Source organism: Amblyraja radiata, chromosome 14, assembly GCF_010909765.2.
Source record: "Amblyraja radiata isolate CabotCenter1 chromosome 14, sAmbRad1.1.pri, whole genome shotgun sequence".
In the NCBI taxonomy this organism is placed as follows: Eukaryota; Metazoa; Chordata; class Chondrichthyes; order Rajiformes; family Rajidae; genus Amblyraja; species Amblyraja radiata.
In genome coordinates this window covers 13,864,011-13,889,810 of record NC_045969.1, presented here as the reverse complement: position 1 = coordinate 13,889,810, position 25,800 = coordinate 13,864,011, and the positions used below count along the sequence as shown (strand labels likewise).

Sequence of the window (25,800 nt, the reverse complement as noted above, 5' to 3'; positions counted from 1 at the left end):
GCTCAGAGAATGACCTTCATCCTATAAACACATCCTTGGATTGGTCATGCAGAAGGTAGATAATAGACAATAGGTGCAGGAGTAGGCCATTCGGCCCTTCTAGCCAGCACCGCCATTCACTATGATCATGCCTCTTCTTCTTCTTGCGTATGGCGTGCACAGCCTAAAGTTGGAGGACAACTTGTTCTATTTGATCTTATTCGATTGTGCACACCAAGTTGATTGCATTCGTTGAAACAGGGCGGACCACGTGAAGGTTGCAATCTACCACCCCACTATGATCATGCTGATCATCCACAATCGGTACCCCATTCCTGCCTTCTCCCCATATCCCTTGACTCCACTATCTTTAAGAGCTCTATCTAACTCCCTTGAAAGCCTCCAGAGAATTGGCCTCTACTGCCTTCTGAGGCGGAGAATTCCACAGATTCACAACTCACTGTGTGAAAAAGTTTTTCCTCATCTCCTTTCTAAATGGCTTACCCCTTATTCTTAAACTGTGGCCCCTGATTCTGGACTCTCCCACCATCGGGAACATGTTTCCTGCCTCTAGCATGTCCAAACCCTTAATAATCTTATATGTTTCAAAAAGATCCCCTCTTATCCTTCTAAATTCCAGAGTATACAAGCCCAGCTGCTCCATTCTATCAACATATGACAGTCCCGCCATCCCGGGAATTAATCTTGTGAACCTACGCTGCACTCCCTCAATAGCAAGAATCTCCTTCCTCAATAGCAAGAATGTCCTCAATAGCAAGAATGTCCAAGAAGGTACATTGTAAGTGGATCTTCACATTGTATTTAACATTCAAATTTCATATTTAGGAAGTGGGTCCTGAATTAATGCACACCTACAATATTAGAAAAACAACATAAACCCGCAGGTGCAAAAACAGAAGAAGCGGAAAGTCTCAGCAAGTCAGGTAGCACCTGTGGAAAGTGAAACCGTCAATGCCTTGAGTCTGCAACCCTTCCTCAGAAAAGTTCTGAAACTTTGTAGTCACAACCTCTTTCATCTTGAAGAAGGGTCCCGATCCGAAACGTCATCCATCCATTTCCTTCCACATGTGCTGCCAGACCCGTTGAGTTCCTCCAGCAGATTGCTTTCTTTAGTTCTGAACTGTTGACAGCTTCTCTTTTCATAGATCATGCCTGATGTGCAGTTATTGCAGTTTTTGTTTCAGACTTTGCAGTTTTAATAATGCCACAACTGGAAACAAGAGATTAAATAAGAATTGGTTGCAGAAAATGATGACCCAAAGCCAGGTCAAACAGACTAATGATAAGACAAAGCCAGGTCAAACAGACTAATGCAGGCAGTCAGAAGGGGATTACACTTTAGAGTGTTAATAAGTGTTTGTAATAGGAGGCTGTGGGGCGTGCACAGTAGGCCAGGCTATATCAATGACAGAAACATTGAGCTTTATCATAGATAGAAGGCTTGCAGCAGAAGTGGCTAGTGTTGATACACATAGAAAAATCTAGTTATCGAGTCTCTTCCTCAACTGAATTTATTTGCTCTGCTGCATTCACAGCCTTTCTTTTTAAACAGGGTTCCTGTTTTGATAACATCCTAGGCTCAATTTATTTTGCCTTTGCTGAAGTAGGATATTTGGAACAAAAAATAAAATAGTTTTTGGATAAAGTACAATGCAGATGAATTGTGATTGACTTCTATGCTTCACATCCATTCCAACTGCATGATTCGTGTGACTACAGTAACCTTTAGTTTAGCGACAGGTCAAACTGAACTCCAGTCCACATTTTTGCAGCTATCCCAGAGACGAGTTCTGCCTTGAATGGGGTCTGGGCCTCAGGAGGTGGCACTCAAGACTCGTGCTTGATCACCTTGCTAGACCTTTGACAAGGGTTCTGAAATGCCTTTGTAAACCCTTTAAATTTTCTTCTAATCATTTTGAAATTTAAAAACATTTCAAATCATGTAAACAATTAAAAACAAATAAAAAAGTAAGATTATGAAAAATATTTTGACTAATGTAAATTGATACATATACATAAATATTAATTACTGATAATTTTCAATCAAGTTGGTGACGTGAACAAAAGTACAGCATATGCCGAATATTTCTGTATGTCCCAGCTTGTGGAGTGAAAGATACTTCGAACCTCAGAGAGCAAATGGACAGTTCTCCTCTGCAGAACGGGCACCTTCTTTGAGGCATAAACTAGTGCAAAGATGTTTCTCCCTTTATTAGACATATAAGACTGAATCCTCAGAGCTAAATCATAAACATATAAAGTCTACTATGTTCATACATGTCACCTTCCGGCACCCACTGGAGAATAAATCCTCGGAAGCGGGGCTGAGTCCGTGAGCCGCGCTGATTGAAAGCCGCTGTGTGGGGTCGGGAAAGCCGCTGTGTGGAGTCGGGAGGTGCTGTGTGGTGCCACGGCCGGTGGCCGCTGAGTGGAGTTCCTCCACCCCCACACCCCCCCTTTTTCCCTCCCCCCTTCCCCCATCCCCCTCCTCCCCACACACCCCCTTACCCCTCCCATCTTCCCTCTCTCCCACACCCCCCCTCCCACCTACACTCCCACACACCCCCTTTACCCCTCCCACATTCCTCCCCCCTTCCCCCCCCCCCCCCCCCCCCCACACCACCCAACCCCCTCTCACATCACCCCACCTCCCCACACCACCCCACCCCCCCCACACCACCCCACACCCCACACCCCCCCACACCACCCCACCCCCCACACCCCCCCACCCCCCCACACCACCTCACCCACCCAAACCACCCCCACTCACCCACATGACCCCCTCTCCCACACCTTGGTGGAATATTGCATTGGGGAATTGGTTGCATTGGGGGACCAGGCCTCCCATGTGACTGGGAACCAATGGGTCCCACTTAGTCTAGTATTGATTGAAAATCAAGTTCTTTGGTAATTTAAACATTAGATATGGGCTCATTACTTAACACAAGGCAACGAAAACAGAGCAGAGATTTAGTACGGCCTCAACTCGGGTCATTTCATGTTGCCACAATAAATTAACAGCAGATGCTATCCCAGTAACTCTCCACTCAACTCTGGGCCATCTGTATTGCAGGAACACATATGTCATGCTCCTATTAATTGACTACAGCTTGATGTTCAATCTTGTGATCCCTCCAAACTCCTCACCAAGCTCCAAGATCTGGGCCTCTATACATTTCCTTGGAACTGGATCCTTGACTTCCTCGTTGGAAAACCCAATCAGTATGGACTGTAATACTATCTCCACCTTGACCATCAACAATGGTGCATGTCAGGGCTGCGTGGTTAGCCTCCTGTTCTACTCTCTTTACACCCATGACTATCTGAGGGGTGACTCTTTCACACAAAGGGTGTTTTGGGTGTATGGAACATGCTACCAGATGAGGTAATTGAGGCTGGGACTATCCCAATGTTTAAGAAACAGTTAGACAGGTACATGGATAGGACAGGTTTGGAGGGATATGGACCAAGCGCAGGCAGGTGGGATTAGTGTAGCTGGGACATGTTGGCCGGTGTGGGCAAGTTGGGCCGAAGGGCCTGTTTCCACACTGTATCACTCTATGACTCTCTATGACTGTGTGGCTCAGTATAACTCCAAAGCCATCTCCAAATTCACAGACAGAAACATTGTGGTTCACTGAATCATGGATGGTGATGAGTCAGCAGACAAGAAGGAGAAATAGAACACCTGGCCACAACAACCACTTACTCAATATCAACTAGACCAAGGTACTAATCAGAAGGGGAATGTCAAGCGACCACAGCCAGTTTTTATTGGTAGGTTGATGGCGGAGAGAGTTAGCAGCTTCAGATAACATCTCAGATGATCTGTCATGAACTCAGCACATTGATGTAATCATGAAGAAGGTGTGCCAGCATTTCTACTTTCTTAGAAATTTAAAGAACTTCAGAGGTTGCTAAATACTTGAGAACAAACTTTTACAAATGTACTGCAGAATGTACCTTGACTGGTTACATCATGGTCTTGTGCAGCAATTCCAAACACAGGAACTCAAAAGAGTGGTGGACACAGCCCCGGTCCATCATGGTAACAACCCCCTTCTACCAGAGCGCATCTACATAAGGTGCTGTTTCAAGAAGGTGGAATCTATCATTAAGGATCACAGCCATGCCCTCTTCTTGCTGTTACCTTTGGGCAGGAGGTACTTCTGAAGTCCCACACCAGCAAATTCAGGAACAACGACTTTTCAATAATCAGATGCTTGAATCATCCCACACAACTCTAATCCTTCTTCAATAACATGATGCTGTAGAGTACCTCTTGCATTACCAGGAACACTTTCTAATTGTGGTTTTGTACTAATATTTTGTTTTATACACTCTTTCTTTTCACAGTTTTGTGTAATTTATGTATAATTTATATGTTTGAGTGTTTGCCTCTATGTAGTTGTGATGCTGCTACAATCAAGATTTTCAATGTACCTTTACCAAATCGTACATGTGCATATGACAATAAACTTGACTTGACATGCACACCTCTAGATTCAGGAACAGTTTCTTCCCAGCTGTTATCAGGCAACTGAACCATTTTATCACCAACCAGAGAGTGGCACTGAACTACCATCTACCTCATTGGAGACCCTTGGATTATCTTTAATTAGACGCACTAAACGTTGTTCCATTTATCCTGTATATGTACACTATGGACGGTTTGATTGTAATCATGTCTAGTCTTTCCACTGGCTGGATAGTACGCAACAAAAAAGCTTTTCACTGTATATCAGTACATATGACAATAAAATAAAATAAACTAAACTAAACTAAATTCGATCGGTATCATGCCGTATTTAAGTTCAAGGTTGCTTTTCTTTACCAAACTACCTGATGGAGGCCATGGATCAATACTCACTAGACAATCTCTTAAGTGCTCCCTTTTAATGAATGTTTTAGGCTTTCCACAGCATTTATGGTGCATTAGAGCATAACTAAAGAATGCGACACATGTAAGATCAGATATATTATGTCAAGTGACATCAGTCCATTTACTGTATGAAAGCAGTGATGACCACAATATAGGCAGTTGAAAGAAAACCTAATGCATAAAGTATTTTGTCTGCAAAGAAAACTGTAACTAATTTGATAGCTGGAAAACATTTACTGATTGCTGCATTGCACATGTACATACTCCAACACAGCAGAGACCACATCCAATCACTTCACATAATTAATCATTTTACATTTTGCCAATACTGCCTTTAAGTTGAATAACAAGTTCGAATCTGGAACGGTTTTCAACTTTCCACGCCTATCCACGAGGAGAGGGCTGAAGTTGACTGAGCAATTTTCTAATTAAATGTACCTGCTTTGGTTCGAGTTGCATCATGAAATTTATCCCACTTTTTATGAAAATTATCCCACTGTTCAAATCAGCATGAATTGTTCATTTTCAAAATTGTAACGTTGACATGTAATATTTTTCCAAAGGATGGGTGGAGTTAAAATTATATTTACTAGAACAGGAACAGCCTGGAATAATTTGCATTCCTGGCTGCTTGATCAAATTGTGTGTGTTGCCAGAAGAGCACAAGAAATACAAAATAACATATGGGGATGTGATGGTCCTTCTAATGATATAAATTAGGGTTAGTATTGCAATGTTTTCTTATCACTCCAAACCATTGTTAATATCTCCTATTTGGAGTGGAAACCATTGGACGTATATTAAACAAGATGTAGATAATAATACAACCTTGAGATAATGTTCCGATGTTGTTAATAATGTCTCTGTAGGCAGATAGGTGCCTTATCATATACCAGCTAGAATGTGATCAAGTAAAGGAGAGACTCTGTCAATTCAGTAATCTGAAGCAACTTTATGTGCATTCTCCAGATGGTGAACAAATTATACTATATGATAAATTGTATATACATCTTCAGGGCAAATTATGACTGTAAAACCCAATAGAAATAACTTGTTGAGCCCAGTTATATAGCTAACATTTTATAGAGAGACAAGAACTAGGATGATCGCGGATAGCTGTAAGAATAATGGGGTCTTCATTGTAGGTGATTTTAAATTCCCTCATAATTCCCTCCTTAAATTTCCTTCTTATGGCTGCAGTAAATAGATTCTTGAATGCTACTGTTGTCAGAGGTTATGGGGAGAAGACAAGAGAATGGGGTTAGGAGGGAGAGATTGATCAGCCATGATTGAATGGCGGAGTAGACTTGATGGACCAAATGGCTTAATTCTACTCCTATTGCTTATGACCTTATGACCTTATATTGCCTGGGAATTCCATAGTGCAAAGGGCTTGGGTTCCCTGAAAAGGGTGGGTATATGTTAAATGTGTCAGTATTGATGTAGCTCTGTAGGACTTTGGTTAAGTCACACTTGGAGTATTGCATGCAGTTCCGGTTGCCTCATTACAGGAAAGATGTGGAGGCTATGGAGTGGGTGCAGTGGAGGTTTACTAGAATGCTGCCTGGATTAGAGGGTTTTTAGCTGCAAGGAGAGGCTGGGTAGACTTAGATTGTTTTCTCTAGAACATTGGAGGTTGAGGGGAGGCATGCTAGAAATGTATAAAATGATGTATCTTGTCCCAAAGTCCAGGATTTGTATCTTGTCCCGAAGTCCAGGATTTGGGCTGTGCAAAGATTGGGGAGGGGAAGGTGTAGGTGGAAGGGAACCCCGCAACAGAAAGAAGAGGAGTTGTACAGTTTGAAAGCCACAAGGAAAAAATATCTCCGGTGGCGTTCTTTGCAGCATACTGGTGGAACCAGTCTATTGCTGAAGGTGCTCCTCAGGTTGACCAGTATGTCATGGAGGGGGTGAGCTGTATTGTCCAAGGTGCTCTGCAGTTTGAGGAGCATCCTCCCCTCCAAGACCACCTCCAGTGGGGACAGGGTTGATTTGGAGGTTGGGCCAGAGGGCAGATGGTGGGTTGGGTAGGATGCTTTCTTTGTGGGTGGAAGAGATTGAAAATTAGAGAGTAAGCATTGTCTCCAATTTAGTGGCACTTTATGTAAACAAAGTTGTCCTAGCATGACAATGCAATGAACTGATGGATGTTTAATTTAGTTTAGTTTAATATAATTCAGTTTAGTTTAATATAATTTAGTTAAGTTTTAGTTTAGATTTAGTTTAGTATAGTTTTAGTTTAGTAAAGTTTAGTTTAGTTTATTGTCACGTGTACAGTGAAAAACATTTTTGTTATGAGCTATCCAGTCAGCAACAATACATGATTATGATCAAGCTGCCCATGGTGTACAGATACAGGATAATGTGTAGTGCAAGATAAATTACATTGAAGTCTGATTTTAGCCTCCCATTAGATGATATAATGTAATATCAGCATGCAGATATGATTCATGCTTCCAGTTAAATCTCTACAGTGAAATTAATATTGCTGCATTTTGTCCTGCCCAAGGTGAATTTTGAATCTCACGGTACTGAAATAACCAGAATCATACAATTGAATATCCAGACCATGCCATTACAACTGTAGCACTGTATCTAATGAATACATCCATTGAATAAACACATTCAAAATATTTGCCTCAGCCTCTGCCGAAAATTAATTTAGACTAGAAAGATTCTAACATTCACTGGAACATTGTAAAAAAAAAATCTGAAGAATTTGCAGTAAGAAGACACGAGGCACAAATAACTTCATCTTCAAACGCCATCCCTAAAAGTTTGAAACTTTGGATGCTTTATTTTCAAATCGGGAATCTGACTCAGTTATTTTTTTTGCTTCATATGTAGCTACATGGAAACTCCCTAATACAGCTGACTTCTCTAATGGGAGGTTATGGCAGGGAAACATTTCTTTCAACTCTACAGCTGTGACAGCTGTGAAAAACATCACTTTCATTATTTGTAGGAATTGAATTGTTGAAATGGCTAAGTTGTAAAGTGAGCGCAATTAATAATTGCACATTGAATTAAATGGTTGCCTTTAGACCTTTAATCATTACCACTCTGAAGTTTGGTTAACTTACTCGGGTGAGATTGGGCCCCGATACTTCCTGAGAGAGCTGATAGATCCTTTCTTCTTGGTTCTTCATGTGTTTGCACAGGTATGGAAATGATTCATTCCTGCCAGTGAAGCAGAAGAGGGTGGGCCGAGGAAGAAGGTAAGCAAATAGTTCCAAAGTTCATCTTTCACAGAATGGCAAAAGCGGAAGGAGATCTTCAAAAAAAAGGATAGAGTTAAAATATTCGATATACCAGGTTCATGTAAAATAATGTAAAGTGAATGGAGATGGTTATTTTAAAATATATATTGTGAGGTAAATAATTTACATTTATGCAGTGTTATTCCTATCCTCTGGATGTTCAAAAGAGTTCACAGCTAATCATGAGGTTTTGAAATGTGCCTGTCCAAATGTTTCTTAAACATTGTGATAGGACCCAACACAGACAGTGGAGCACATAGTCACCAGTTGCCCCAAACACCGGCCACCGAATGGTGAACGAGGTCTGATCGACCTGGACGATGACACGTTGGCCTGGCTTGCCTCAACGGAGCTGCAGGTCTAAAAGACATACGACAGAGAGAGAGCGATAGTTCCTGCCTCAACTACCTCCACCGGCAGCTTGTTCTATTCACCCACCACCCTTTGTGTAAAAAAGTCACCCCTCAGGTTCCTATCTTTCCCACCTCACCTTCAACCATGTTCCCTGGTTCTTGATTCCCCTACTCTGGGCAAGAGACTCTTGTGTGTTTACCTGATCTATTCCTCTCATGATTATGTACACCTCTATAAGATCACCCTCATCCTCCTGCGCTCCTTGGAATAGAGAAGTGTAAATGGAGAAATGGAGAATTGGGGAAGGGTTGCTGCGGTAAGGGGTGGGGGGAGACTGCTTTGTGCAAAGGACTGGGCTGCATCTTTAACTCTCTGCAATGTATTTCGGTCTTGAGCAGTGCATTTGTCAGATGTGATGCATCTGATAGGATGCTTACTATGGCGCATTGGTAAAAATTTGTCAGTCCTTGAAGATGTGACAAACTTCCTTAACCTTCTGAGGAAGTACTGGTGTCAGTGTGGTTTCTTAACCATAGCATCAATGTGGTTGGACAACTGTCATTGATATTTTTTCCTAGAAACTGGAGGTTCTCAACTATTTCCACGTTAGCATCGTTGATGCTCTCTACCCCTCTTTATAGTGTTACCCCACTGAGCTTTCTGAAGTCAGACCAGCTTCTTCATTTTGCTGACATTGAAGGAGAGGATGTTGTTTTGACACCATGCTAGTAAATTCTCTTTCTTCTTCCTGTACTCCAGCTTGTCAATATTTGAGATCTGGTCCACTACGGAGCTGTTATTTCGCCACAGAGAATAGAGGGAGGTTAATAAGGAGTAGGAAAGAACTGCAGATGCTGGTTTAAATTGAAGATAGACACAAAATGCTGGAGTAACTCAGCAGGACAAGCAGCATCTCTGGAGAGAAGGAATGGGTGACTGATCAGTCTGAGGAGGGGTCTCAACAAGAAACATCACCCATTCATAGAAACATAGAAACATAGAAAATAGGTGCAGGAGTAGGCCATTCGGCCCTTCGAGCCTGCACCGCCATTCGATATGATCATGGCTGATCATCCAACTCAGTATCCCATCCCTGCCTTCTCTCCATACCCCCTGATCCCTTTAGCCACAAGGGCCACATCTAACTCCCTCTTAAATATAGCCAATGAACTGGCCTCAACTACCTTCTGTGGCAGAGAATTCCACAGATTCACCACTCTCCGTGTAAAAAATGATTTTTTCATCTCGGTCCTAAAAGACTTCCCTCTTATCCTTAAACTGTGACCCCTAGTTCTAGACTTCCCCAACATTGGGAATAATCTTCCTGTCCAACCCCTTAAGAATTTTGTAAGTTTCTATAAGATCCCCCCTCAATCTTCTAAATTCTAGCGTGTACAAGCCGAGTCTATCCAGTCTTTCTTCATATGAAAGTCCTGCCTCCAGAGATGCTCCCTGTCCCGCTGAGTTACTGCAGCCTTTCGTGTCTATCCCATGAAGTTGAAATGCACTGATTAATATATTGAAGACTTAACAATTAAGATACAAAGCTCACTACCATGGTCTGACTGCTGCAAACTCTAATAGGATCTGAAAGTCAGGTGAGGTTCAGGTATTCAGGGAGTGTTGAGAACGATCTAGCTATTGGAGGTCCATTTGGAGCCATGGCCATGGTAAAGGGGATAAACTGGGAATGAGAGGATCCAGACGTAGAGGGAGGGATAAGGAGTTAGCGGATCAACAGCTCACTCATTGGAACATTGGGCAGTAAGAGAGGATTGGATCATTGGGTGATTACGATGCAATATGATATGATAGAACTTTATTTATCCCAGAAGTGAAATTATTGAAACACAACAAGATACATGAAACATGAAATTAAATTGACGAGCGGAAAGTCCAGGATTTGGGCTGTGCAAAGATTGGGGAGGGGAAGGCATAGGTAGAAGGGGAGTCAGTCTACCCCAAAACAGAAAGGAGAGGATTTGTACAGTTTGATAGCCACAAGGAAAAAATATCTCCTGTGGCATTCTTTGCTGCATCTTGGTGGAAGCAGTCTATCGCTGAAGGTGCTCCTCAGGTTGCCCAGTATGTCATGGAGGGGGTGAGCTGTATTGTCCAAGGTGCTCCGCAGTTTGAGGAGCATCCACCCCTCCAAGACCACCTCCAGTGTGGATAGGAGGTTGGGCCAGAGGGCTAATGGTGGGTTGGGTAGGATGCTTTCTTTGTGGGTGGAAGAGATTGAAAATTACTGAGTAGCATTGGCTCCATTTTAGTGGCACATTATGTAAACAAAGTTTTCCTAGCATGACAATGCAATGAACTGAATTTAGTTTACTTTAATATAATTCAGTTTAGTTTAATATAAATTCTAAATTCTCTTTCTCCTTCCTGTACTCCGTGACTCTTCCTCAGACTGATCAGCCTGAGGAAGGGTCTCAACCCTGAAACATCACCCATTCCTTCTCTCCAGAGATGCTGCCTGTCCCGCTGAGTTACTCCAGCCTTTCGTGTCTATCTTCGAGGTTAATAAGGAGCTGAGAATGCAGCTATGCTGTTAAGAATTATCTTGGATGTTATTTTGTCACCAATCCTTACTGATTGCAATCTAGGGGTCGGGAGGCCAAGGGTACAATTGTAGAGGGGGTTGCTGTGTCCTAGGTCCAGCTGCATGGAGATGTTTGGTTTGGATTATGTTGAAGGCAGAGCTATAGTCAATATGTCGGAGTCTGACATTGTTGTCCTTGTTATCAAGCTACTTGTTATTTGAGCCAGGGAGATGGCATCTGCCATGTTTCTCTTGTGACAGTACGTTTGGGCCTAATTTGAGTAGTGCTGGCAATCATAGCAGTGTAATTGGCAGATATTTTGTCTGAGCACATCACTGAGCACATTCAAACCAATTATATAGCATTTCATTAAATCTTAGGTAACTGAATGACACAGTTTGCTTTTAACAGTAACACAAATATTTTCCTAGTTATCCTATACAACACATCACAGCGTATGAGTCAACAACCTTTAAGTTATTTGTCCAGTTTCAGAATCTCATGGAACTCTATCCAACTGAAATGTCTATGGAGAGCAGGACATTTTGGCAGAAATCCTTCATAGAGTCAAATCTATGTCATTTGTGTAAAAACACTCTATATATAGCTGTCTTCCCAAAATATTACCCAATGCTTGGCAATATGTGACTTCAAACAAATGGTGTAATGTGGAACACCAATAGAATAGATCAGTTGCTTGCTCCATACGTTAAAGCCAAGAGTGAGGTATGCATGATGTTTGGCTCATTTACCTCACTGGCTATCTGTTAGGGGGAATTTTGTACTTTACCCGTACTCTGTATCTGACTTTACTCAGATAGGCACAGGCACACAATAAAACAAATCATAGATCAGTGGTGAGTATATCGAACAAGTCGGTTTAATAAAAGGCCTGCTGAGCAAGCTCAAACTACTTCAAATTCCTAAAGTAACTGTAGGATTCTTATACCCTCATGACACAATGGTTGCTTGTGCAGTTGAAATAAACAATCATTAATTAATGTCCCTGTAACCTTCCATCTTTGTGTTTCCCCCAAAGTTAACTTTAATCCTGAGTTTCCTATTGTTTGGAAATCTCCCACACACATATCTCATGTGCAGGAATCCTAGCAGTAATGATCTGAGCTTTGAGAAGCTTTATATCTCAAGACCTCTAACAGAGCAAAGGAATGTGAGTGTCAGAGCAACTCTCTGTTGAACCACCATAGCATTTCCCCGTAGTCACTCTCCAGTTTATGCCTGGAGTTTGTGTTATCCCTGGCGTTTCTCTTCTTCCTGAAAGTTAATTGATGTACGTGCTGGACGAATAGCTAGTTGAAGGTAGTTAGATCTGAAAAAACTGCCCTGGACAGATGCATGGGTCACAGGTAGAAAAGCGACAGTAAGTCCAAGTGCTGCTTCTTCCACCATCTGATGGAAAACCAAACTGGCAGCCATGCCCTTCAGCACTTGGCCTATAGAGGTGTTCAAAGTCATAGACTCATAGAATCACAGTCGTAGAGTGATACAGCGTGGAAACAGGCACTTCGGCCCAACTTGCCCACACCAGCCAACATGTCACAGCTACATTAGTCCCACCTGCCTGGGTTTGGTCCATATCCCTCCAAACCTGTCCTATCCATGTACCTGTCTAACTGCTTCTTAAACTTTGGGATAGTCCCTGCCTCAACTATCTCCTTTGGCAGCTTGTTACGAGCTGCGAGTTACGAGCAATGAAGTGTCTACATGACCTTGTAGAATTCTTTAATGATGCATTAAACTGGTTTTGTCCACTTGCTACTTTCAGTGCTTCCTCAATGTTCAACATGACGATGTGTCGATCCTTTCATTGAGGAAGGCAATAGAATAGAATAGAATAGAATAGAATCTTTATTTGCCACGCAAACAGGGTTGGTGGTATTTGGGTTCGGTACATGGTGGTACACTGCTTTAGTCACATTAACACTAATAACAACACAGATCACAGTAATAAAGTGCATCCATACCACATCATAAATCACAATCTCACCAACAATACATAGTGCAAAAGAACAGACAAATACCATAGACAAGACATTATACACATCAAAAGCCTGTTATTGGGGGGAATTGAGTGTTCTTATTACTGAGGGGAAGAAACTGTTTTTAAAGCGGGTGGATTTTGTGGCAAGTGACCTGAGGCGCCTCCCTGAAGGGAGAGGCTGGAAGAGGTGGTTTGCTAGATGGGAGGGTCCGAAATGATCTTTAATGCCCGTTTTGAGGTACGTTGGAGGTAAATGGAATGGATTGAAGGTAGGGGGGAGTTGATGATCCTGGAGGCCTTAGAGACAATGCGCTGTATTCTGTGTAGTGAGTGACTGTCAGTGTTTCCGTACCAGACTGTGATTGAGGAAGTGATGATGCTTTCGATGATGGATAGGTCATAATCAGCAGGATATTTCTGTTATTATTTAACCTGTTGCCAAATTTGAAAGCTCGAAAAATTACTTACACCTAATTCGTGGTCCTGGCATGTTTGACTTGGTGATAGAACAGAAGACATCTGGATATCATACTAGTAAATCCTGGGATATGAGACATTGGCAGCCTTGGTATGGATACAAAGTGTGATTACGCTGCCGCTATTCTTAAAAAAACAGACCTCTAAATTTAGCTAAGATCTTGTAGAGATCCTTGTGAGATTGACTAGGCAAGAGCACCTTTCCATGTTTGAACTCGTAGCCTGGGACAATGTCGAATGATCCATTCTGTTTGATTCCTATTATGTTTTCTGGGTCACAATTTGGTATAATTAACCAGCTTGCATGGCCTGGCCAGAAGATACTAAAGAATCAACTATGCTACTAGAAACCTGGACTCATATGTAGACCACACCAGTTAATAATGTAAATAAAGGAAATTTGAAACAGAAGGGCTTCTATGAGTCATGGTTACCATTTTTTGATGTTTAGTCTATCTGCTTTCCCAATCCCATCAAAATTATGTGCAACTTAAACTTGAGGATTGGCATCTCTTCCACTACTTAAAAAGGTTCATTGTCTGTAGTATGGGAATTTGGGAGTAGCTCTGACACAAACGTTCCTTCATTATTTTGGGAGGATCTCAGATAAAGCATCTCAGACCTCAACTCAGTAATGCCAGGTTTGCTCAAATGCAGAACTCAGCAACTCTCTGTTGAACGAACATTGCATTCCCCATGGTTACTCTCCAGTTTAAGATGTTGCTGTGAATCTGCAGTTTGTGTTTTTCCTGGTATTTCCCTTTTTCGTGAAAGTTAATTGATATTAGTTCTGGTAGCAGAGCTAGTTGAAGGTAGTTAGACCTGAAGAACTAGCCGGGGGATGTGATGTCTAGCATGGACACAATGGGCCAAATAGCATCTTATTTTTCAGTAAACATATATATAATGTCATAATTGCTTTCCAGCAACTAAATATCTTAATTTCTTCCAGGTATTATTACAACACCAAGAATACCCATGTCCCACGGTCTACTAATATGATATCAGGAGGTCTCCTGTTCCATCACCAATGCTACTGCTCCCCATATTACCATACCTCATAGCTAAGGTTCACAGATGCCATGCTTGCTTGAATAATCCAATAATGTATAAAGCAGCCAATATAGAATCTAAGTCAATGTTTGCATTGCGACTGTGGTGAGATCTGGAATCAAATGGTCTTCTGAGGGCCCAGAATTAAGGGCCTGTCCCACTTGGGCTTAATTTGTGCTTCATTTACGCGACATCTTAAAAATTGGTTGGCGCGTCATGACACGTGCGTGGCGCGTGGTGGCGTATGCAGTGATGCGCTGTAACGCGCGATGCTTCCCTATCGCCCCAGAATTTTGGAATGTTCAAAATCCTCGCGCGCCACCTGCGTGACATATCCCTTGCGCACACTGACGTACTGATGGCATACGTGTAGCGCGTGGTGACGCATGGTTACGCACGGTGACGCACGAACATTGCCTATGCTAATTTATTATGCGTCACCGTGCATCAACGTCTGTAACCATGCGTCGCCGCGTACACGCCGTCAGCGCGCCATTTGCCCGTCATTTGAGCGCTGCACCACGTGATCACCCGAGTATAAAGCGCGCCAAGTTTTGAAAATCTTTCACTGGGAAAATCCTTGCCACGGAGATCAGACTAAAATAACAGTACAGTACGAACGACATCGCAATGGCTCCCAAAAGAAGCAGGGGCAAAGAGCAAAGAGCGCGACTGTCCTACTGCTGGACGATTTTTGCGCGACTGTCGCGCGTCAGTCACTGCCTGCCTGTCGCGTAAATGACGCCCAAATGACAGGCCCTTGAGAATCATTAAGCAGGAGATAATGAGTAAAAAAACACCACAGATCCTGACATCATTTTTCTGATAATTGAGTGTATTCAAAGCATAGAATGTGACCAGGTTGGATTCATCCTGTTTTTTGTGGGCTTACTGTAAGATCTGATATACTTACCAATTGCATTAAAGAACCATAAAAAGTGCTTAAAAGTCTGCCATTCATCATGGCTGATCCATCTCTCCCTCCAAACCCCATTCTCCTGCCTTCTCCCCATAACCCCGACACCTGACCTAATCAAGAATCTATCTATCTCCCCCTTAAAAATATCCATTGCCTTGGCCTCCACTGCCTTCTGTGGCGATGAATTGCACAGACTCACCACCCTCTGATTAAAGTAATTCCTGCTCATTTCCTTCTTAAAGGAACGTCCTTTAATTCTGAGGCTATCACCTCTAGTCCTAGACTCTCCCACTAGTGGAAACATTCTCTCCACATCCACCCTATCTCAAAAATATTTCCAGTGAAATCATAAAAGTGTCTCAAAAATAAGTTGTCCAATTTGTTTGGTAACAGCGTGTAAAGGAAATCTTCCTGCTGTATTGATGTAATACCTGGAATTTATTAACCTCTGACAGTGTTAATTAATTTCAGACATGGCCGTATAATTTGTTCTCGTTATTCTTTGGTTTGTGATTTTCAGCTTATTTTGGTTCGCAAAATTGTTACGGGTACTGAAAACTCTGAATAAACCCGAGTCTCAAGCAGTGTATATTTGGAAGTTGAGAGCATTTGGATTAAATGAAAGGTACTTGTCATCCTGCTGTGTTAATAATTAGGTTGTGGGTTTCGGGCTGCCCTTCCTCAGAAAGCTGTTGCTGTGGCAACAGCTGAGGGTTATGGCCTCCACTGAGTATTGAAAACAGCAAGTCCAAGATCACAAAGCACATTCCATTCACTTCCAGATTTATAAGACTGTCAAAGAGGATGGTTGGTGTGAGCCATGAGGTAATATAACTCAAGAAACTGATGCAGACTGACTGGAGAAGGCGAAATGTAACGAGAGGTAAGTAAAGTACTGTATTATCTGGATCTACTCCTTAAAGAATTATGCTTTGGCAGCTTTATTAGCTTTTTGCTTATAGGTGTAACTTTGTGATCAACATTTCAGAGTTAAAATCAAAATATGTTTTTTGTAGAAGGAGATGGTAGAGGAATTCAGTAGTATCTTTTGCAATCGAAAATGGGAGAAACTTTGAGAGTAACATTTTTGAATAGGTTATTTATGGTTCCTCGATCTTCCATAACGACAGACAAAAAATGTATTACTGTCATCATGAATTCGAAGAAGAAAATCCTTCTGGGATAATATAACATTTGCATAATCTAAGAGCAGGCAGGTTCCTTCTTGGCTCACTTATGTTCCAGATTTTGGGAGTATTAATCTTCTTATTTGTTTCAACATCACAGTCGAGCTCAGATGGCTTGGCATATTATGAAAATAAATTGAGTTATCGTCCATTCCTGTGCATACAACCATTTTATACTATGGTTACTGTTCTATATAAAGCAAATTGCATGTTCCATGCTTACTGCCAAAATATTTTGAGCTATCTTGGCTTGAGTCGCTTCAGCGTAATGAAAATGTCGTTTTTTAAAGTGTGATGTGATGTTGTCATTCAATCACTAGCAATCATCAAGTTATTTAATAACTTCCAGCAAAGTAGTGTTCCTTATATCCCATTGTGGTTAACATTTGGATATGGATGGATTTAGCAAATTACATTTGCAGTTCACCACACATTGCAACCTGATCCCGTTTCTAAGACTTTAAGAACAGATCATATAAAATAACTTTCACGGCAATGAATACTAATTTACCCTAAAAAACAGGCTTCAGGAATGCAGACTGAAAGCCAAACATTCTGCAGCGAGCCACTGTTTGATTGTCCATTCTGCAGCGGCATGCAGAAAAAAGTGTCCAGATGCACCTTGCATCTGACGCATAGCATTATATCATGGAAGGTCGATGTACAGACTGTGACCCCTTTCAATTGAATGAGGTTCATAAATTGCAGGAGCAGAATTAGGCCGTTTGGCCCATCAAGTCTACTCCGCCATTCAATCATGGCTGATCTATCTTTCCCTCACAACCCCATTCTCCTGCCTTCTCCCCATAGTCCATGACACCCATACTAATCAAGAATTTTTCAATCTCCACCTTAAAGATATCCATTAATGGCCTCCAGAGCCTTCTGTGGCAATGAATTCCACTGATTCTCCACCCTCTGACTAAAGCAATTCCTCTTCATCTCCTTTCTAAAGGTACGTCCTTTTATTCTGAAGCTATGTCCTCTGTTCCTGGACTCTCTGGTCCTGGACTCTCCACATCCACTCCATCCTGGCGTACAATTCGATGGAAAAAGTTCAGTACTTGACTTATTTTACTTTATTTTGACACACCATCCACTACACAAGGACGATCAATGCTCAGGCCCTGTTCTGTTTCACCAGATGCTTCTCAGGTGCAAAAGTTCAGCCCATTCAACCCTCTGCAACCAGAAATGTACAGGTGGCGAGGTTGAGAGGTGGTCGGGCCCACATTAATCCTACCCACTAAAATCCTACCCACTGAAGAAGCAAAAGCTGAGGTTCCCTGACAAATGTGATTATTTGGAGTTTTTATCGAAACATCCATGGGGTAGCTCAAGTTGGTATTGGTATTGGTATTGGCATCGGTATTGGCATCGGTATTGGTCTCTGTATTTTATTTTATTATTGTCATGTGTATCGAGACACAGTAAAATTATTTGCTTTGCTTGCTATCGAGCCAAATCATGCCGTGCTTGATCATAATCAACTCATAATCAAGTACAACAAAAAAAGACACAAAGTGCTGGGGTGACTCAAGAATGATTGTGGTGGGGGGGGGGGGGGGAGCTGGAAGAGAGATGGGGTGGGACAGAGCCTGGTGGATCGAATTGTGTTGCTAGAGAAAAGAATATAGGTGGAAGGGGAAGGGGTTGGGGAGAAATTAGTGTTACAGCAATTATAGAAACATAGAAAATAGGTGCAGGAGTAGGCCATTCGGCCCTTCGAGCCTGCACCGCCATTCAATATGATCATGGCTGATGATCCAACTCAGTATCCTGTAAATGCCTTCTCTCCATACCCCCTGATCCCTTTAGCCACAAGGGCCACATCTAACTCCCTCTTAAATATAGCAACATCTAACTCCCTCTTAAATCTAGAAAGTACAAATGAAAAGAGTGCAAAGGCTGCAAGGGGGTAGGTTAGGAGATCGGAATTGCTCCCATAGGTTACGATAGGTCCATTCAGTAGACTATTAACAGCAGGGAAGAACTTGTTCCTGAATCTGGTGGTAAATACTTCCCTGCAGTTATCATTGAATACTCCATCTATGTAATGAGCTTTGTCTCCCGATGTTCAACTGGCCAGCTTAGCTCAGCAGATGCATGCCATTTCAACCGTAGCTGTTTCTATCAGCATACACCCTCATGTGTTTCTCCTCCATATCCATGGCATGGATGCAAACTCAAAGAATCCCATAGCTCATTCTGCCCGTATCAACACTTTAAAAGAACTCTCTGAAATTGCAGTCAGTGACAGCAAGAGACCGGTAACCTACAACACTGTACACTGATGATTAATGGTGACAGATCTGTGCCCATCAGTAATGTAACCCAATCTTATGCAGTGAATGACCCAAGCCCTTATTATTGGACTATAGCAAGTACAGAGCCATATAATATTGAATCTCATTGAGTTACTTTAACAGCCTTGTATCTAATAATATTGTTTTAGTGACAGGTACACAAAAATGCTGAAGAGACTCAGCGGGTACAGTAGCATCTATGGAGCGAAGGAAATAGGCAACGTTTCAGGCCGAAACCCTTCTTTTTTTTCTTCAGTTGCCTTGCTGTGATATATGGAGACTTAGAGACAACAAAACCATGGTGATAATTTTTCAACTCACCTAATGGTATTTTTTCCATTTCCCTGTTGTTCTTGTCATGCAGAAAGTGGATTTAATGGTTTTGAAGAAAACTGATCCTGGTTATGGCTAAAATCATCTGACATGTGATCAGTGTAGAGGAAGAATAGAATAGAATAGAATAGAATCTTTAATTGCCACGCAACCAGGGTTGGTGGTATTTGGGTTCGGTACATGATGGTACACTGCTTTTGTTACATACCACTAATAACACAGATCACTGTAATAAAGTGCATCCATACCACATCACAAATCACAAATCTCACCAACAATACATAGTATCCACTGATTAAGTTGCTGGCCTTTTCCTTGATGCAATCATTCGTCCCACCACCAAAATTAATCCTGGGAATTACTTTAAATTAACATCTTTAATCATTGTAACCACTCAAGGTGATCTGAGGGAACAGTTGACAAGCACTAGATTAGTTATGAAAACAAAAAGGATTTGATGGCATATTTCTACTGTTTGGAAAGTTCAGATCACAACCCTCAGCTAGGTATTTTTAAATCGCAAACACATTTATTTTAAGTCTCTGCTCAAACATTCATTTTTACATTACTAAATAATTGGTCTGCTTGAGTTACTGCAGGAACTTCTACGCTTACGCAATGTTAGAGAATTATTGACCAATCTCACTTCTCGGAAAACCATGTTATTCATTTACCATCACTATGGCAACAGTGACAATTCATGTCCATGGTGCAATTCTCAGCAGAACTTCTGCATAAAATAAAAGGACGAAATAATTACATTTATAAACTGGTCTTGACTAAAATCTACCCTTCCTTTATATACATTTCTGACAAGAACACAGCTATTTGTTTTTTTTTAAATCAAGCTTTATAAAAGTTGGAAGATGTTTTAGTATTTAGTGTGTCAAGGTTAAATCGCTTCAGAGATTTTGGTATCTCTATCTGTAAGAGGTCCCTTGTTTCACTAATGGAATGTTGGCATCGCTGTCAAGGCTAGGATTCATAACACATCTTTATCTGTCCTTGAGAAGGTGGAGATGAGTTATTTCTCTGAACTTTGGTAATCCTCCTAATGAAGATACTCCTTCAATGCTGTTGGGGACTGTGCTGTAGGATTTGGCTATCACATCGAACATAGAAAGTCAGAATAAATCTGTCTTTTTGTAACTGGAAGGTAGTAAGCAGTGCAGTACTCTCCAAGGATCAGTTCTTGGCCATCAATGACTTGGAGGTGGGCAGAGTGTAAGATGGGGAAGTTTGTCAATGCCACATTAGGTGAAAGCATGTTGAGATTATGCTAGTGTGACTGTAGTGAATTGGATTAGAATTTAGCAGAGGGAGTTTAATGTGGGGAATTATAAGGTCATACATATTGAAAAAAATAATCAAAAGGTAGGCAGGTCACAGGGAGAATGTGCAAACTCCACTCAGCCAACACCTAGAGGCGGGATTGAAGCTAAGTCTCTAGAACTGTGAGGTAGTGTCTCTCACAGCTGCGCCACCGTGCCGCTTGGTACAGAGAGTAACGAGGGAAAGTCCTGTTTAACGAATCTGCTCGAATTCTTTGAGGAAGTAACAACCCGGGTGGATAAAGGGGAACCGGTGGATGTGGTATACTTGGACTTCCAAAAGGCTTTTGACAAGGTGCCACATAAGAGACTATTGCTAAAAATAAAAAATTATGGGATTGGGGGTAATATATTAGCATGGGTAGAGGATTGGCTAACAAATAGGAAGCAGAGAGTGGGGATAAATGGTTCATACTCGGGATGGCAACCGGTAACTAGCGGGGTTCCGCAAGGGTCGGTGCTGGGACCCCAGTTGTTCACAATTTATATAAATGATTTGGAGGAGGGAACCAAGTGTAATATATCAAAATTTGCGGACGATACAAAAATGGGAGGAAAAGTAGGGGATGAGGAGGATAGGAAGAGTCTGCAAAAGGATATAGATAAGCTAGGTGAGTGGGCAACAACTTGGCAGATGAAATTTAATACTAATAAATGTGAAGTCATTCACTTTGGGAAAAAAAATGATAGGGCAAGTTATTTTCTAAATGAGGAGGAGCTGCGTTGTAATGCAACGCAAAGGGATCTAGGGGTATTAGTACATGAATCACTAAAAGTTAGTATGCAGGTGCAGCAAGCAATCAGGAAGGCCAATGGAGTTTTGGCCTTTATTGCTAGGGGGATTGAGTATAAAAACACGGAGGTCTTGCTGCAGCTGTACACAGTATTAGTGAGACCACATTTGGAATACTGTGTACAGTTCTGGGGTCCATACTTAAGAAAGGATGTACTAGCCCTGGAGGCAGTGCAGCGAAGGTTTACAAGATTAATTCCTGCAATGAGGGGATTGACATATGAGGAAAGGTTAAGTAGGCTGGAACTCTACTCTTTGGAGTTTAGAAGAATGAGAGGCGATCTCATTGAAACATATAAGATCGTGAGGGGCCTTGATCGGGTGGATGCACCGAGGATGTTCCCAATGATCGGGGAAACTAGATCTAGGGGACATAGTTGCAGAATAAGGGGGGGCTCTTTTAAAACTGAGATGAGGAAGAACTTCTTCACCCAGAGGGTGGTTAATTTATGGAATTCACTGCCCCAGGGAGCAGTGGAAGCAGAAACGTTAAATATATTTAAGTCTAAAATAGATGGTTTTTTAGCTGCCAAGGGGATAAGGGGCTACGGGGAGAGGGCAGGGATATGGACCTAGGTATGGTTAGTATAGTAAGACCTGAGTGATCTCCTGGACAAGTGTCGATCGCCTGGATTGGGGTCGGAGAGGAATTTCCCGGATTTTTTTCCCGAATTGGACCTGGGTTTTTATCCGTTTTTTTGCCTCCCCCAGGAGATCACGAGGTTCTTGGGGTGGAGAGGGGTGATAGCGGTATAAAGGGGAGGGTAGTGTCTTGTGTTCTGTGTCTTGTGTCTATTGTTTGTGGGTAAGTGTGTCTGTTTAGTGTTCAGCCATGAGCGAATGGCGGTGCGGGCTCGACGGACCTGGTGGTCTACTCTCGCACCTACTTTCTATGTTTCTATGTTTCTAACGAGTAGGTCTCCGTGGAGCAAAAGGGGTAATCAATGCATGTAGAGTGATAGACTCATACAGCACAGAAGCAGGCCCTTGTGGCCCAGTTTGTCCATACCAAATGAGATGTCTATCTATGCCAAGCCCATTTTCGTGCAAATGGCCCATCCTTTTTCCATGTACCTGTCCAAATGCTTTTAAGCACTGTGATTGTATCTGCCTCTACCACTTTCACTGGCAGCTCACTCCATATACCCACCACTCTCTGTGTGAAAGGCTTGCCGCTCATGTTTCTTAAATAATTCCCCTCTCACCTTAAACCAATGTTCTCTAATTTCAGACACCCTACCCAAGAAAAAGACTGATTAGACACAAAATGCTGGAGTAACTCCCACACTTCAAAGACGCACAGGTTTGTAGGTTAATTGCCTTTGGTAAAATCGTTAATTGTCCCTAGTGTGTAGGATAGTGCTAGGGTATGGAGTAAGATAATGCTAGTGTAAGGGATAGGATAGTGCTAGCTGGTCAGTGTGTACTCGATGGGCCGAAGGACCTGTTTCCATGCTATTTCTCTAAAGTTTAAAGTAAAGTTATTGCCAACGGCAGCTTAAAGCAGTACTTTGTTATCTTGAAGCCAGGAAGTACCTTAAAATGGAATTACATATATATCCAGGACCAGGGACCACAATCTTAGAATAAAGGGGAGGTCATTTAAGACTGAGGTGAGAAAAAACTTTTTCACCCAGAGAATTTGTGGAATTCCCTGCCACAGAGGGCAGTGGAGGCCAAATCACTGGATGGATTTAAGAGAGAGTTAGATAGAGCTCTAGGGGCTAGTGGAATCAAGGGGTATGGGGAGAAGGCAGGCACGGGTTATTGATTGGGGACGATCAGCCATGATCACAATGAATGGCGGTGCTTGCTCGAAGGGCCGAATGACCTCCTCCTGCACCTATTTTCTGTTTCTATGATCTTCATTGTGTAGGAAGGAACTGCAGATACTGGCTTACACCAAAGATAGACACAAAATGGTGGAGTAACTCAATGGGTCAGGCAGCATCACTTGAGAAAAGGAATAGGTGATGGTTCAGGTCGAGACCCTTCTTCAGAAACGTCACCTATTCCTTTTCTCCAGAGATGTTGCCTGAACTGCTGAAATACTCCAGCATTTTGTGATCATCATTGTCAGCAATACAAAAAGGCTTTGCTGGGCATAAGATCAGTGCAAGATCTAGGCGAAAGTAAAGACAAACAGATAACAAGCAAAACTAATGGTGCTTCAGAAACAGCAGTGATGCCAAGAAGATTGACTACCTTGGAACTTATCACCAAGATTCAAGCTTACCTCAGATGTTGGACAACCTAGGACATTATTCCTTGTGGGATTATTGTGGGATTATTTTATATAGATGAAGGAAGTCATGTGGGGACTAAGTAGGATGATCACTCAATCTTGTTCTCAGGGTTGGTGAATTTAAGAACAAATGGGCATAGGTTTAAGGTTAAGGTGAGAGGGGAAAGATTTAATAAGAACCAAAGGGGCAACTTTCTCACACAGAGGATAGTGGGCGCATGGAACAAATTGCCAGAGGAAGTGGTTGAGCTGATACAATAACAACATTTAAAAGACATTTGGTCAGGTACATGAATGGGAAAGGTTTAGAGGGATACGAGTCAAACGCTGGGAGATGGGATTATCGGCATGGCAGAGTTGGAACAAAGGGTCTGCTTCCGCGATACATTCATACCTGAGCCTATGAATATTAGCTCACATTCTTCGCGATGTTGCCACATCCATGAACCGAACCAACAAAAAAAAGTTACTTGATGCACCGTGAAAGGAATTTCATAACCATTGTTATGTTATATTAATCTTTTCACACTTTACTGGTTTACTGGTGATGCATTGCATACAATTACAGTCATTTAGTGGCAAGGAGTAGAAGCCCAGCATTGAGATCTCACGGTAACAAATAGTGAAACTGAAATGATAATTCTTGTAAAATGTGGGTTGCACATTTTGTGCCTTCTTAATGTGACAACTTGATACTTAATTGTAAAAAGATCACTAAAAAATGCAGTTTCCCACCAGCAAGTAAAATCCAAAAGTAATTTGTTGCAAGTGTTCAACAAAAAACTGACACCAACTCACAATGTGCAAAATCTCTGGATTTAAGTTTGGCTTTAAAGAGTGTAATTGAGAAATAAAAAGGGCGATAGAAGCAAAAGAGGTTGTGTGCAGGAATTCCAGAGCTTGGGCCTTGGCAACTGAATGTGCAACTATTATAGGTGGAATGATGACTCGAATTAAACTCAAATTAAATATCAGAGAATTAAAACAAAGGAGATATCAGAAATAGAAAGGGGGCAAGATATGGAGAGATTTATAAACAAGAATACGTATTTTAAAATCAAGAATTTGCTGAAGCAGGACCAAGCCTTAATCGGCTAACACAAGAATGATTGATGAATGGAGTTTAAGATGCATTGGTAGAAAATGTCAATGATGTTCTTTGTTGAAATACAATGCATGAACCCAGTTATCTATATAATTAAAACTCAAATCTTGACCACTTCCTGTTCGCACTGCATATTGATTTTAGAAAAAATGCTACCACTTACGGCTGTGATGTTTGTCCATCTTACTCAGAGTCCCCCTCCGCTGCGCAGGACAAGAGGATTTTACCCATCGATGAAAAATAAAAGACTTATTAATGTTTAAAAAACGTTGAGATTCTCTCTCCTGTGAATCACGCCATGAAGGCCACGCCCCTTCTGGTGGGAGGGGGAGGGACTATAAAACCCGGAAGTGTGGGCGTGCCTCAGTCGCTGCAAGATGGGGGAGCGAGAGGTCACGACTCTCAGTCTGAGCTGTGAATAACACTGAACACATGTCTACTAAACTGAGTGTAGTTTTACTGACATGTGAGTGCCCTTAATGTGGTTTGAAAATGTAGTTTGAAAATGAAAAAGTGGTGTTGGTTTCAAAATGCAAAAGTGGTGTTGGTTTCAAAATGCAAAAGTGGTGTTGGTTTGAAAATGCAAAAGTGGTGTTGGTTTTGCCTTCTTGAAAAGTAGTGTTGGTTTTGCCTTATTGAAAAGTGGTGTGGGTGTTGCCTTATTGAAAAGTGGTGTTGCCTTATTGAAAAGTGGTGTTGGTTTTGCCTTATTGAAAAGTGGTGTTGGTTTTGCCTTATTGAAAAGTGGTGTTGCCTTATTGAAAAGTGGTGTCACCTTATTGAGAAGTGGTGTCGCCTTATTGAAAAGAGGTGTTGCCTTATTGAAAAGAGATGTTGCCTTATTGAAAAGAGGTGTTGCCTTATTGAAAAGAGGTGTTCCCTTATTGAAAAGTGGTGTTGCCTTCTATATAATTAAAAGTCTAATCTAGACCACTTCCTGTTTGCGCTATATATTGATTTTAGAAAGAACCAAGTACGGCTGTGATTTTTGGCTCAGAGTCCCCCTC

The 25,800-nt window shown here is 41.8% G+C and overlaps 1 protein-coding gene and 1 long non-coding RNA gene across 2 annotated transcripts in view; one reads left to right on the top strand and one right to left on the bottom strand.

Moving 5' to 3' along the window:
• Positions 1-3,133: 3,133 nt before the first annotated feature.
• On the bottom strand, positions 3,134-20,119 carry LOC116980393. The gene is made up of 3 exons (XR_004413953.1): positions 20,110-20,119; positions 11,833-11,837; positions 3,134-3,168 (listed from the first exon to the last, which is right to left on the bottom strand). It is a non-coding gene; the product is annotated as an uncharacterized LOC116980393 (long non-coding RNA).
• The window catches only part of c14h21orf62 (chromosome 14 C21orf62 homolog), a 32,929-nt gene continuing 23,347 nt past the window's right edge, over positions 16,219-25,800 (top strand). Inside the window, exon 1 of the mRNA XM_033032566.1 lies at positions 16,219-16,376. The gene's annotated coding sequence lies outside the window, so the exon portion shown is untranslated. The remainder of the gene's footprint in view (positions 16,377-25,800) is intronic.